Genomic DNA, 12,211 nt, shown 5'->3' with positions numbered 1-12,211 from the left:
GATTTGAGGAATATTACATTTCTACAAGGTGTATCTTTTGTTGAGGAAGCGATGAACAGTAGACCTGTCAATGTCCCTCCAATCCTTTAGAACAATGTTTGTCAAAACAACACGGAATCGGAGCTGATCTGTATTCTGGTCATAATACTGGTAAAAAAGTACCCCCAATGTTTGTGCAGAAGGTTCAAATTCGAGTATTGCTCTGATGTTCATCAGCATCTCTTGAAAATGGTCTCCTTGTGCATATTTCCCTTTGGGCCCTGCTTTCTGCTCCTCATTATTAGATCAGTCAAAGTAACTGCTTCCTGGCAGCAGGATAATTTAATGCAGTAGTAACATCTTCTTGCATAACGTTTGTAAATCTACCCTTGATAAGCTCACTGTACTCCTCCTTCACTGTATGGTGTCTCATGTACATGTTTTTGCAGTGTTCCATAGCTGCACTGGGGCCAAATGCTCTGTGCACTGCCATGAACTACTCTACAGCAGTGGGTTCCTGTTTCTGATGAGTTTCTGTAGTGACAAGATCCTGTCTTGCAAGATATTGCTACTCCAGAAACCCCCCTGGTGCTTTTCCTCATCGCTCGTGACTTGGTTTACCCCCCCTGCTCCGAAGAGTAGCGAACAACACTACTCACAAATATCTGCGTCCCAGACCTGCACGTGAACATGGGGAGTGGAACAACGTAGCACACTATATCATCCTCACCCAAGGCACAAGGCAACGTACTATAACATAAAATTAGATAATTCTTACCTGACACAATTCTTTCAGAAGATAGACACACAAAAATAGTATTTCAGGAGGAGGAACCTTTTGTGGTGGGTAGGGATGACTCCTCTTGTATGAAAAAGAAAGAAAGACTTGTGTTGTGAGGTGGTTCTGAAGAGGAGATACACCTCTTCATTGAGTAATGGACTGTGATGGGGAGGACAGGTTTTGGAGTACTGATTTTGGGCCACCTTTGAATGTGCTTTAGGGTCATATGTATGAAGCTCAGTGTTAGAAATGGGGTCTCTAGTTGACAGAGGTATACACCCTTGTCCACATAGGGATCACAATCCTAGTCAGGGTAAGTCACACACAATCCAAATTGACCTGTGCCCACCCTCTGGTAGCTTGGCACTAAGCAGTCATGCTTAACTTAGAAGGCAATGTATTTGTGCAATAAATCATGCAATAACACAGTGAGAACACCACAAAAAGACACCGCACACATTTAGAAAAATATAGGATATTTATTTAATTAAATTAAGGTCAAAACTATTCAGATTTGATAATCACAAGTTGAAATATCACTTTTGTAATGATAAGTAGAGTCTTTAGTTCTTAAAAGCAACAATTGTCTCTTGCAAGCACAAAGTGCCTGATTTGTGTCAAAATTACACTCATGAAGACCGCAGAGGAGGAGATACGTGGAAAAAGGTAGGTGTGCGTCAGTTTTCCGGGCGCACACAGATGATGCATTGATTCTTTCCACGTGGCAAGGTCTTTGCGAAGATTTCCAGTGAGAAGGCTTGAATCCTCTTTGTGATGTGGGGTCTTTTGACACCCAGGAAATATGCATGGAAATCCTGGGTGTGCTGGACGAAGTCACCAGTGCTGTATCGATCTAGTGGGCAATGCGGGAAAGTTTGAGTCGCATGGCTGGTGCTGCGTGGATTCCTCTTGTGGGAAGTTGGGCTTTGTTGTTTCCGCTCGGCGATGCTTCAATCCAGTGGGCTGTGTATCAACATTCGGGTCGCAACGCTGGCGCTGCGTTGATATCCACTCGGGGAGCCAGGCTGCGTCGTTCCAGTTTGGTGATGCAGTGATTTTATCACCGCTGGGCAGGCCGTGTGTCAATTCTGTCAGGCTGTGCATCATTTTTTGCTGCACAAAGAGTTTATTTGCAAAGATGACGTCTTTTTGGCCCTGAGACTTCAGGAACAGGAGGTAAGCTCAGTCCAAGCCCTTGGAGAGCACTTCCCAGCAGAGCCAGAGGCCAGCAAGGCAGCAGGACAACAGCAAGGCAGCAGGCCTTTACAGCAAAGCAGTCCAGGTGAGTCCTTTGGGCAGCCAGGCAGCTTCTCTTAGCAGGTTGCAGGTTTTGGTGCAAAGTGTCTGTCCCAAGAAGTGTCTGAGGTGGTAGGGTCAGGGACCCAGTTTATATACCCAGATGTGCCTTTAAAGTGGGGGAGACTTCAAAGAGGGGCTTAGAAGTGCACAAGGTCCCCTTTCAGTTCCATCCTCTCTGCCAGGGTCTCAGTAGGGGGTTTGGCCGTCCATTGTGTGAAGGCAGGCCACTGTCCTTTGAAATGTAAGTGACAGACCCTCCTCCCTTCAAGGGCCAAGAAGACCCATTCAGTATGCAGATGTGTGCAGGTGCAACTGAGCATCCTGTGTTTGTGGTTGTCTGGGTGAAATGCACAAGGGAGCTGTCAACCAGCCCAGCCCAGATATGGATTGGAGGCAGGCTGAAGGTACAGAAGTTTTTAAGTGCAGAGAAATGCTCACTTCATAAAAGTAGCATTTCTAAAATAGCAATATAAAATCCAATCTCACCAGTCAGCAGGATTTATGTATTACCATTCTGGCCATACTAAATATGACCTGTTTACTCCTTTCTAATCAGAATCTACCACTCACTAAGTTTATGAGGATAGCATATGCACTTTAGCACTGGTTAGTGATAAAGTGCGCAGAGTCCTAAAACTAACAAAAACAGTGTAAAAAAGTAGAGGGAGGCAGGCAAAAAGTTGGGGGTGACCATCCTATGCTGTCCGGCGTTAACACTCAGCAATGGTGAATCCCAAGTAGCAATTTTCACTGAATCGCTATTTGGGATTCGCAAAATGCGATGTAACAAGGCAATCGCAAAATATTTTGCGATTACCAAAAAATCACGATTGCAAATAACAACTGCAAAATAGCGATTCTGTAAAAAAGCGAATCGGTATTTGGTAATCACAAATTGCAAATTTTGCTTTCTGGACCAGCATGATGACATCACAACCAAGAAGTGAGTCTGTTCATGCTGCTTCCAGAAGCCTAAGCCACAGAAGCTGGCAGACATACCTAGCACAGCATCAGGGAGGCACTCAGGACAGTTAAGCATGACCATTATACACAATGGCCACTGACGGGAATGGCAAGGACACAGGTGGAAGAAATAGGAAACTCAAATTTAGTGAGAAGAAATTGGAGGTGCTCACAGAAGAGGTGGTTAAGAACCATGTCAAATTATTTGGTAAAAACTCACTCAATGTCCCGGAAAGTGAAAAGAGGAAAATGTGGAGTTACATCCAGGCTAAAATCAGCACGGTGGGTATTGCACAGCATACGGCAGAGGAGATTCGCAAGCACTGGTACGAATTACAGTCACGAGCCAAGGAGAGGGTAGCAAGCAGTAGCACTGGCAGAGGGCCATCCACACAGACACCAGCCACCCCCTTGAAGACATGGTGGAGTGAACACTGCAGCCTGAAGCAGCAGGTTGTGTCACTGACATAGACACCCCAGGAACACAAGGCACCAGCCAAGGTAAGGGCAGTAATGATTTAAATTACCATATGTGCTTGTACAATTGTCCCTTAGATTATTGCAATTTCACCATGCACTGTAGAAAATAGTCCATGCCACAGTTTCCATGCTATACAATATTGCCTTATGGGAGTGGAAGTCCATACTCAAACAGTGCACCTACAACAAAGATTGCACTATGGTACAAAACCAGACAGATACAACACAAAAGACAATTAGAGACACTATGCCAGGGAAAATGTTTACTAAAAATGGTAACTGTGAGCTGAGAAATCCAAAAAATACATTATGACTGACATGCTGCACATTGTTATTGCAGGTGTCCAGCACCTGACGCAGCTGAAACAGGAAGGGGGGGCAATGAGGAAAGCCAGCCAATGTCTGAGACCAACATCATCGAGTCCATTACACCACCACCACCCAGATGCAGAGCAACAGTGGAACCACACTCTGAATTTACTCAGGATTCTGATGACTTGCAAGAAGACGTACACACACCACATTCTGATGGTAGACGCCCCCACAGATGTCAGTTCCTTTTCCAGCACCAGTATACTCCCCTAGGAGGTGTAGAGCAGATGTCAGACAGAGCACAGAGGAAAGTGAGGGCCCATCTCTATTTGGTGGTCTGGAGGCATCCATGTTAAATGTGCAGCACCTACAATGCAAGCAGATGAAATCAACACACAGGCAGTTGGTGTCAATCAATCACAACATGTGCCAGCTGCAGGCAGGACAGAAAGCTACAGCAGAAAATCTAAGGGAGATGACAAATGCAATTAAGGAACTCTCACACTGTAATGCAGCAGGGTCATGTTACCCACCGTAGGCGCCATCACCAATTGATGGGTAGGTTGGATGGGTTCAGCAGATTTGTAAATAGCCTCATAAATGCAACTACTCTGCTGTAACAACATGCTGTGAACATGCAAGTGGAAATGGCACATTGCAGTGGGGATGTTGCATGGGGATTGTTGCAGGGTCCCATTACATTGGAGACCATGCAGACAGCCCGGAGTGCTACTAACAGCGATCTGGGTGGTGGGGATAGTGAGGATCGCTCCAGCCTCAGTAGTGTCACAGCCCCTGTGATGGATCCTAGGAGTTGCAGTTCCAGACACAGTACTGTCTCAAAACCCGCAACAAGAGGTACCACTGATCCCACTGAGCATTCCAGTGGAGTGCATGGATGCAAAAAATAATGTAGACTTGTGCTGGGCCTTGCATATTTTGTTACATTGCATTTATACTATGATGTTAATAGCATGAAATTCAATTTGCGTACAGTGCATTTTGGTCTACCTATGTCCAATATCCACATATTTGACCTGAAGTTAAGGCAATAAATGTGATACCTTTAGCACGAAAAGAAATAAAGACGTGGTGCTGTCATTACTTACATCAGAAATAGTTGTGCATAATCTGTGCTTGTCTTTGTCTGCCATCTGCTGCTCCGGATCGGTCTGCTGGGGGGAGGGGGTGGCAATGGGTCATCATCCTCATCTGAGTCTGTATCTGCAGGTTCCAGTGGTATGCCTCTTGTTGTTGTTCTTGTCTTACTGGAGGATTCCGGACTGTATTGTAGGGCACCCTCACTCCTGAGCAGGCACTAGAAGCCACTTTTCAGCAGGCCAAAGTTCCTCTCAATAACACTTTGAGTTCTCCTATGTGGTGCATTGTTGCGCCGTTCACTTGGTGTGGCTGGATTGAGGTATGGTGTTAGGATGAAGGGCCACAATGCATATGCACTGCCTCCTACCGTGACAGGAGTGAAATTGAGTAATTGTAATTTGGGGCCTCGCCTGCACGATATGCTACATTGTTCTATGTTACATTAACAAGTATGTATCCTTCTCCAAACTCTCCAGCAAGAAGATGTATGAATCATGTGTGCTACCGGGGAATCTGGGCACTAAATCAGTAATGATGCTGGAGGCATTGCAGATAACCTGTATCTTTATGGAATGGCTATTTTTCCTATTCCTGTTATGTATTCAGTTTCAGATGGTGGACAGATTGCCACATGTGTCCTATCTATGCAGTCGTTGACATGTGGGAATTGAGCTACCTGGTAGAAATTAAATTTTGTGAGCTGCAAGTCCTGTGGAGTGTGGAGAATTTAATGTGCTGATTAAGTTTAGATAACATTGCATTGAGGAATGCATTGAAGAAGCACGAAAGCACACTTTGAGACACATCTCCAGCTGCTGCTATGACCCCCTGATAGCCTCCTAAGGCTAAGAGAAGCAGGGAGCACAATACCTGGTCATGAGTGGGTATGGCATTGGTTCTGTGTATGTGTGTCGCTGCAGTTGTGATTGTAATTCTGCTATTAGGTCTAGTATCATGGCAGAGTTCAACCTATACTTATCAAATATCTCCTCTGTCTGGTCAAAGAGAGTAATGGAGACTCTGAAAATGCGCTCCTGTCTCCTTCTCCCTCTCCTCAAACCTGCCAGGATCCTCATCCTCTTCGCCATGACGCAGAGTGCAGCCATTGTTGAAAGGGCTGGTGCACTCTGGGCCTCTTTTTATAGGTTGCACCTGATTACCACCTGATTTGAGTTGGTGGTAAATTGCACATGCAAAAAAAAACATTTTGAAACAATTCCCAATTTGCGAATGGTTCATACATTTTAATTGTGATTTCTTATTTACAAATCGCAATGTGTAATTCGCTAAAATGAGTTGCAATTTTAGAGAATCGTTTTTTTTGCGATTCCTTAATATTGCACTTTGAATGCCTTTCATACATCGTAGTAGGCTATTTTGCGTTCACAAATGGTGAAAATTTACGATTCGCATTGTTTGCAAATGCTAAATAGTTTGATACATCTGTTCCTTGGGCCCTTATTTCCCACATTGGTCCATATTGGGCTTAATCATGGTGGAGAGCCTGACATTCATGCCAGGATTTTCCAGCTATACCGGTCAGTTCTTTACAAATGATTTTCATGACTCTCTTCCAGGGAAGATATTTAAAAAAAAAAAAAACTTACAGAGTAATATTAGTTCACTGGCGGTTATAAAGTGAAAGCAGCAAGGAACAGTAACTTTATATTAATCCCAAATTTATGAGCACAGGAAAACACAACTACTGCTGGCATGAACATTTCATTTGTTCTACCTCATTGCTTTATACAATTTATGTGGTGGGTCCTTCTCCTGTATGAGCACAGGAGTATTTTATTACACTTCTTAGGTTAAAAGAGGTAATATCTAAATCTCTACCTTTTCACCTCGATCATATAACTTATTATAGTCATAATGTTCTCAATAAATAGATTTTCGCTTAAGGTGGATAATGTTGGAAATGTGTAAAAGTGTCAGAGTTTTCAATGTGAGATGAGGAATCTCATACTTAGAATACAAATGAGTACTGCTATACAATTTGTGAACATCATCATTTAACATAATTTTATTTCCTTGCCCACGTGAAGCACTCTTTAATTGAATATGCTCTGCACTGCCTGTTATTAATGGTCACAAAGATATAAAAGGCAAAGGAAAAGCATTTCCAAAGTCAGCACCCTGGTTATAACTATCCACCGTCTTTATGATCCCTTGCCATCTGAAAGATACTTCTCTTTCAATAAAACCAGCAGTGCTGAGTTTCAGTTCTATCAAGCATGCCATATCTTCTGAATTATTCACCTTCGAGAGTCATGATATGTCTTTGGTTTAATATCTATGTTTTAAAGCAATGCAACTTTCACTGGGTATTATTTCCTCACGTGTATGGTGGTAAATATTACACTTGGACCGTGCTGCTTGCATACAAACACAGTCACTCTGTATTTAAGTATACAGTGTGTAGAAAGCAATGTATGTGAACACTTATATGGTGAAGTTTTAGATAAACTATAATTGCTAAATATTTCCTGACCACCATATTACAAGTGCATTAATTATAAAGCAGTTGTAATAAGGCGGATAGGCGATCCGCCATGTTTATAGTCGAGTAAACTGGCCGCAAAACTCAATAAGGTCCTAACTACTAAAAAAAGCTCGAAACTGTGAGCTCATTTCACAGAAAGTGCATAAAGATACTCATCATAGACTTCATCCTACGATTTACGTTCATGTCTGTAGAAACCTGCATTGCAGCAACAACTTCGGATGACACAGATGGAATCTGTGCAGCTGTCTTTTCGTCACAGTATATGCAAGTTAATCACCAGGATTTGCAGAGCACACATATCACCCATGAGGGTAACAAAGCGCCTAAGATGCTGCTGGAGCTCTAGTCAAACAGCAAGGCCTCGAGACCATTCCTGAAGTATAGGATGGATGGAGAGGTTCTCAGGTGGGCTGGGAGGATGTTCCAGTTTCTTGCTGTGATGAATGCAGGGGGTGTGCATGAGGGAGAGTGCTGCAGAGCAGAGGTGTCTGGAGGGTCGGTGGAAGTTCAAGCGATGGTTAAGGCAGGTGGGTCCTAGGGTGTGCAGGGTTTTGTATGCGTTGGTCAGGAGCTCGAACTGGCAACATTTGTGTATGGGGAGCGAGTGGAGGTTCATAAGGTGGGGGACCATCTTGGGAGGTCCAGGATGAATCTGGCTGCTGAGGTCTGAAGGACTTGATGTCGTTTCGTGAGATGTGACGAAATTCCTGCATATAGAGCGCTGTTGTAGTCTAGGCAGCTGTTGATGAGGGTCTGGGTGATGGTTCCGCCACTTGAAGTTCTTCCAAAGCATTCAATGAGTGATGAAGCAAGTGGAGGAGACTGGGTTGATCTGTTTATCCATGCTGACTTTGATGTTGATGATGGTTCCTGGCATGGTTTGTGGGAGAAGAGGGAGTTCTTAAGTCGGCAGGCCACCAGGAGTCATCCCACAATGAGACAGAGTTTTTAAACAGCAACACTTCTCTTTTGTCGGTATTGAGTTTGAGGCAATTGTTCTACATCTAGTCAGTAATGTTGTTCATACAGAGATGGAAGCTGATCTTTGCAGTGGATGGGTCTTTGGATAGCGAGAGGATGAGTTGTGTGTCGTCTGCGTAGAAGATTATCTTTAGTCCATGGTTCCTGATAATGTCGGCCAATAGAGTCATGTAGGCGTTGAAGAGGGTAGGACTGAGGAAAGAGCCCTGGGGTATGCCTCAGATAATGTCCTTTGACTTTGAGGTGAAGGGGGGAAGAAGGACTCTCTGGCTTCTGCCAGAGGATAAGGAGGCGATCCATTTCAGGGTATTTCCTCTGATGCTGATTTGGTGAAATCTTTTGATCACGGTTTGATGGAAGACTGTGTCGAAGGCTGCCAAGAGGTCAAGGAGGATGAAGACAGCAGATTGTCTCAGGTCTAGAAGAGTTCTGATATTGTCCATGGCAACGATCAGTACAGACTCCATGCTATGGTTGGAACAGAATCCAGATTGGGATGTGTCCAGGAATTCATGGTCTTCTACGTAAGCTGTGAGCTGTTGGTTTATGACTTTCTCAATGATGTTTGCTGGGAAGGGAAGCAGGGATATCGGACAGTAGTTTTTGAGATCTTTGGGCTCTGCAGAGTGTTTTTTTTAGGAGGAGTTTGACTCTGGCATCTTTCCATTCTTCAGGTTTTGTGGTTGCTGTGAAGAAGATGTTGCCTAGGTTGAACATATGTTTTGGGCATGGGTCCGTGGAGGATCCTGAATTGATGGAACCCATGACATTTGATGGTGGATTGCATGTTGAGTTGGTTCCAGTTGAGGAGAATAGCACTGGCAGGGGGGTTGATGGAGTTGAGAAGGCTGATGATGTTGGTGGCTGTTGGCTGGGGTGTATAATTTTTGTGTATGGTGGTTATTTTGTCATGGAAGTATTCGGTGAAGGAGTCACAGAGGTCCTGGGATTGGGAGGCACTGTTTTGCCTTGCTGATGGATTGGAGAGTTCCTTGACGATGTTGAAGCGTTCCTAACCAGTTAGAGCTGGATTGAATTCAGGTGACTAAGTTTAGTTTTCTGGTTTCTGTCAGATCGTTATCGTATTGGTGGAGTGAGTTTTTGAAGGCAATTCTGTTCCTGGGGGACTTGGTGGAGCCCCATCATCTTTCAAGTTGCTTGGACTCGCACTTTGTGGCTCTGAGTTCTGGAGTGTACCATCTTGTTTGTTTGGTGGATCTTTTGGGTTTGGCAGTTTTGCAAGGTGCTACTCTGTGCAGTATGAGATCCAGGTGTTGACATTTCTCACTGCAGTTTTTATGTCTGTTGAGGTATCTGGGGGTGGCAGTTGAGGGCATCTGACTATTGGCTCTTGGAAATCTTGCTCCAGCTCCACTGAGAGGTGCGAAGAGATCTGGTGTAGCGTCTGGGAGGGGTGGAGTAGGTGAAGTGGATGATGGAGTGGTCTGACCAGCTGATTTCAGTGGTGTGACTGAATTTGATATTGTTGTTGGAGGTAAAAATGGTATTGAGCATGTGGCCTGCAGTGTGCATTGAGCTCATGCCTATTTGATTGAGACCAATGACGTTCAAGCTGTCTAGAAGGTTTTTGGTGTTTACGTTGTTGGGGTCTTCTAGGTGGAAATTGAGGTCTCCTAGGAGGATGTAGTGTTCAGTGTTGACAGCTTGGTTGGCAATGAGGCGAGAGATGGTCTTGCAGAAGCTGGGTCAGGGTCCTGGGGGCCTGTAGCCAAGGGTCCTTTGAGGGTGGTTTTGGTATCTATGTTGAGCTGGAAATTTAAGTGTTCTATGGCTTGTGCATCGCTGGCAGTGGTGGAGGTGCGCTAGAGTGTGTCATTGTGTAGGATGGCAATAACGCCTCCAGGATTGTTTGAGCGGTCATGGTGGACAATCTTGTATCTGTTCAGTGTGGCTGCGACGATGTTGGGTGCAGAGGTGGCATTAAGCCATGTCTTGGTGTGGAAGGCGATGTCAGAATCAAGGTTGGTGATGGTGTCCAATATCTTGGTTGTGTGCTTGCAGAAAGATCGGACGTTGAGCAGGATACATTGCAGTTGACAATATGTTTGTTTGGTCAGGGAAGTGGCCGTGCTGTTGGGCGAAAGTGCGTTGGTGTACCAGTTGAAATGGCTCTGGTGGTAGGCGAAAGGACCTGTGGTGGAGTGAGGTGAGGTATGGCAGCAGTCAACACTGGGAGGTTGGGTGTTGAGGGCGGTGATTTCCATTCTGGAGTAGCAATTGATTATACAATTGAATCCCTATTAAAACAATAATAATGAATTAAGCAGAGTAAGGATACCTAAAATAATCAAAGATTACCAACAATAAGTACTGGAGGAGGAGGCCAATGAAAGCGGTACTGAGCCAGGGGCTCATGCTGTTGGAGCGTGGCAACTTACATGTGGAGCTAGCAGAAAGGAGAGTTACGCACAGACCAGGAGGTCAGGGCTACTGACTGAGGCCACGCAGTGGCCTGCATGAGCAGTCCTGGGAGTGGGAGAGGCTGACAGGAAGGCATGAGGACTGATCAAAGGCAGAAGCAGTGCAATGGGCAGGGGTGGGCAGGCAGAAATCAACTAACCAAAACAAAAGCACTACAATTGAATTCCTCTTAAAACAATAGCAATGAAATTAAACAGTAATAAGTACCAGAGGAGGAGGCCAACAACAGCGGTCCCAATCCAGGCACTCGCTCTGTTAGAGAGAGGCAACTGACATGTGGAGCTGAGAGCAGGGAGAACAGGGCACAGACCAGGATACCGGGGCTTCTCCTGGAGGCTGGGGCTCCTGCCAGGGGAGAAGCATGCCAGGACACAACAAGAAGGGTGAAAGGAGGGGACGGGTGAGGACAGGGCTTGGCTGGTGGGGCTGGGAGGGGAGAGAAGACATAATTTCTACAATATTTTGATTATACTCTTGAGGTGTGGAAGCAGTATTGTGTCTTCTATTGAGAATGCCCAGTTGTAGCTTTCTCAATGTATTGATTTTTATTTTCTCTGATTTATTTTTTTTGCTACTAATGTATATTAGGTAAACTCCTATTGTTTTGTGTTCATTTGATTTCCACTCCTCACCGTATGCCTTCATTTTGAGCCTGTTGGTGAGGCTTACATGATCACTGGCATGAGCTTCAGATAAACACGCACTGCACCAACATTTAACAAGTGGTGGCACACATCTTGGGTCACATATTATGGTGTGTGCACAATGAATATGGTGGGTTCCTACACTCTTCAGGTGACCCCCACATATAGCACCACAGATTATTTAGCCAAGCATGGCTGTGCATGCTAACATTTTTATTACAGCTATCACACAGGACAATCATATAAAGGATAAATAATGGAGGCTCCAGGGTTTACTCTGATGCTCTGCATCTGGGTGCAGAAGTCAAGATGTTCAAGATTTCATTTGAAAAATGATTGAGTCATTCTTTGCTTTAGAAGGAACCTTTTATGATATCCTTGTGAAATGTTATTGAGTCATTCTATGCTCCAAAAGGACCATTTTATGACATTGTTAAGAATTATTTTTATATTTCTGGCACAAAAGAAAGCTTTAGCTATCCTGCCAGTGCGGTTGAAATTAATATATAGCGAAATATCAAATAATAATATATAAACATACAGAAGGGAGCCATAGGTCATTCCGACCACTCAGTTAAAGTGTTATTCGCATTATTTTTCAGCTCACAAGAAGCGTATGAAAAGGGGACATTGAGTCAGCCTTCTTGAGACATTATCTTTCTTGTCAATGTTTTTTCCAATTTTGGTCAGCATTTTAAGTTAGGACATTTTGCATGATGA

This window comes from Pleurodeles waltl, chromosome 8 (genome assembly GCF_031143425.1).
Source record: "Pleurodeles waltl isolate 20211129_DDA chromosome 8, aPleWal1.hap1.20221129, whole genome shotgun sequence".
NCBI lineage: Eukaryota > Metazoa > Chordata > Amphibia > Caudata > Salamandridae > Pleurodeles > Pleurodeles waltl.
This window is presented reverse-complemented; position numbering follows the sequence as displayed.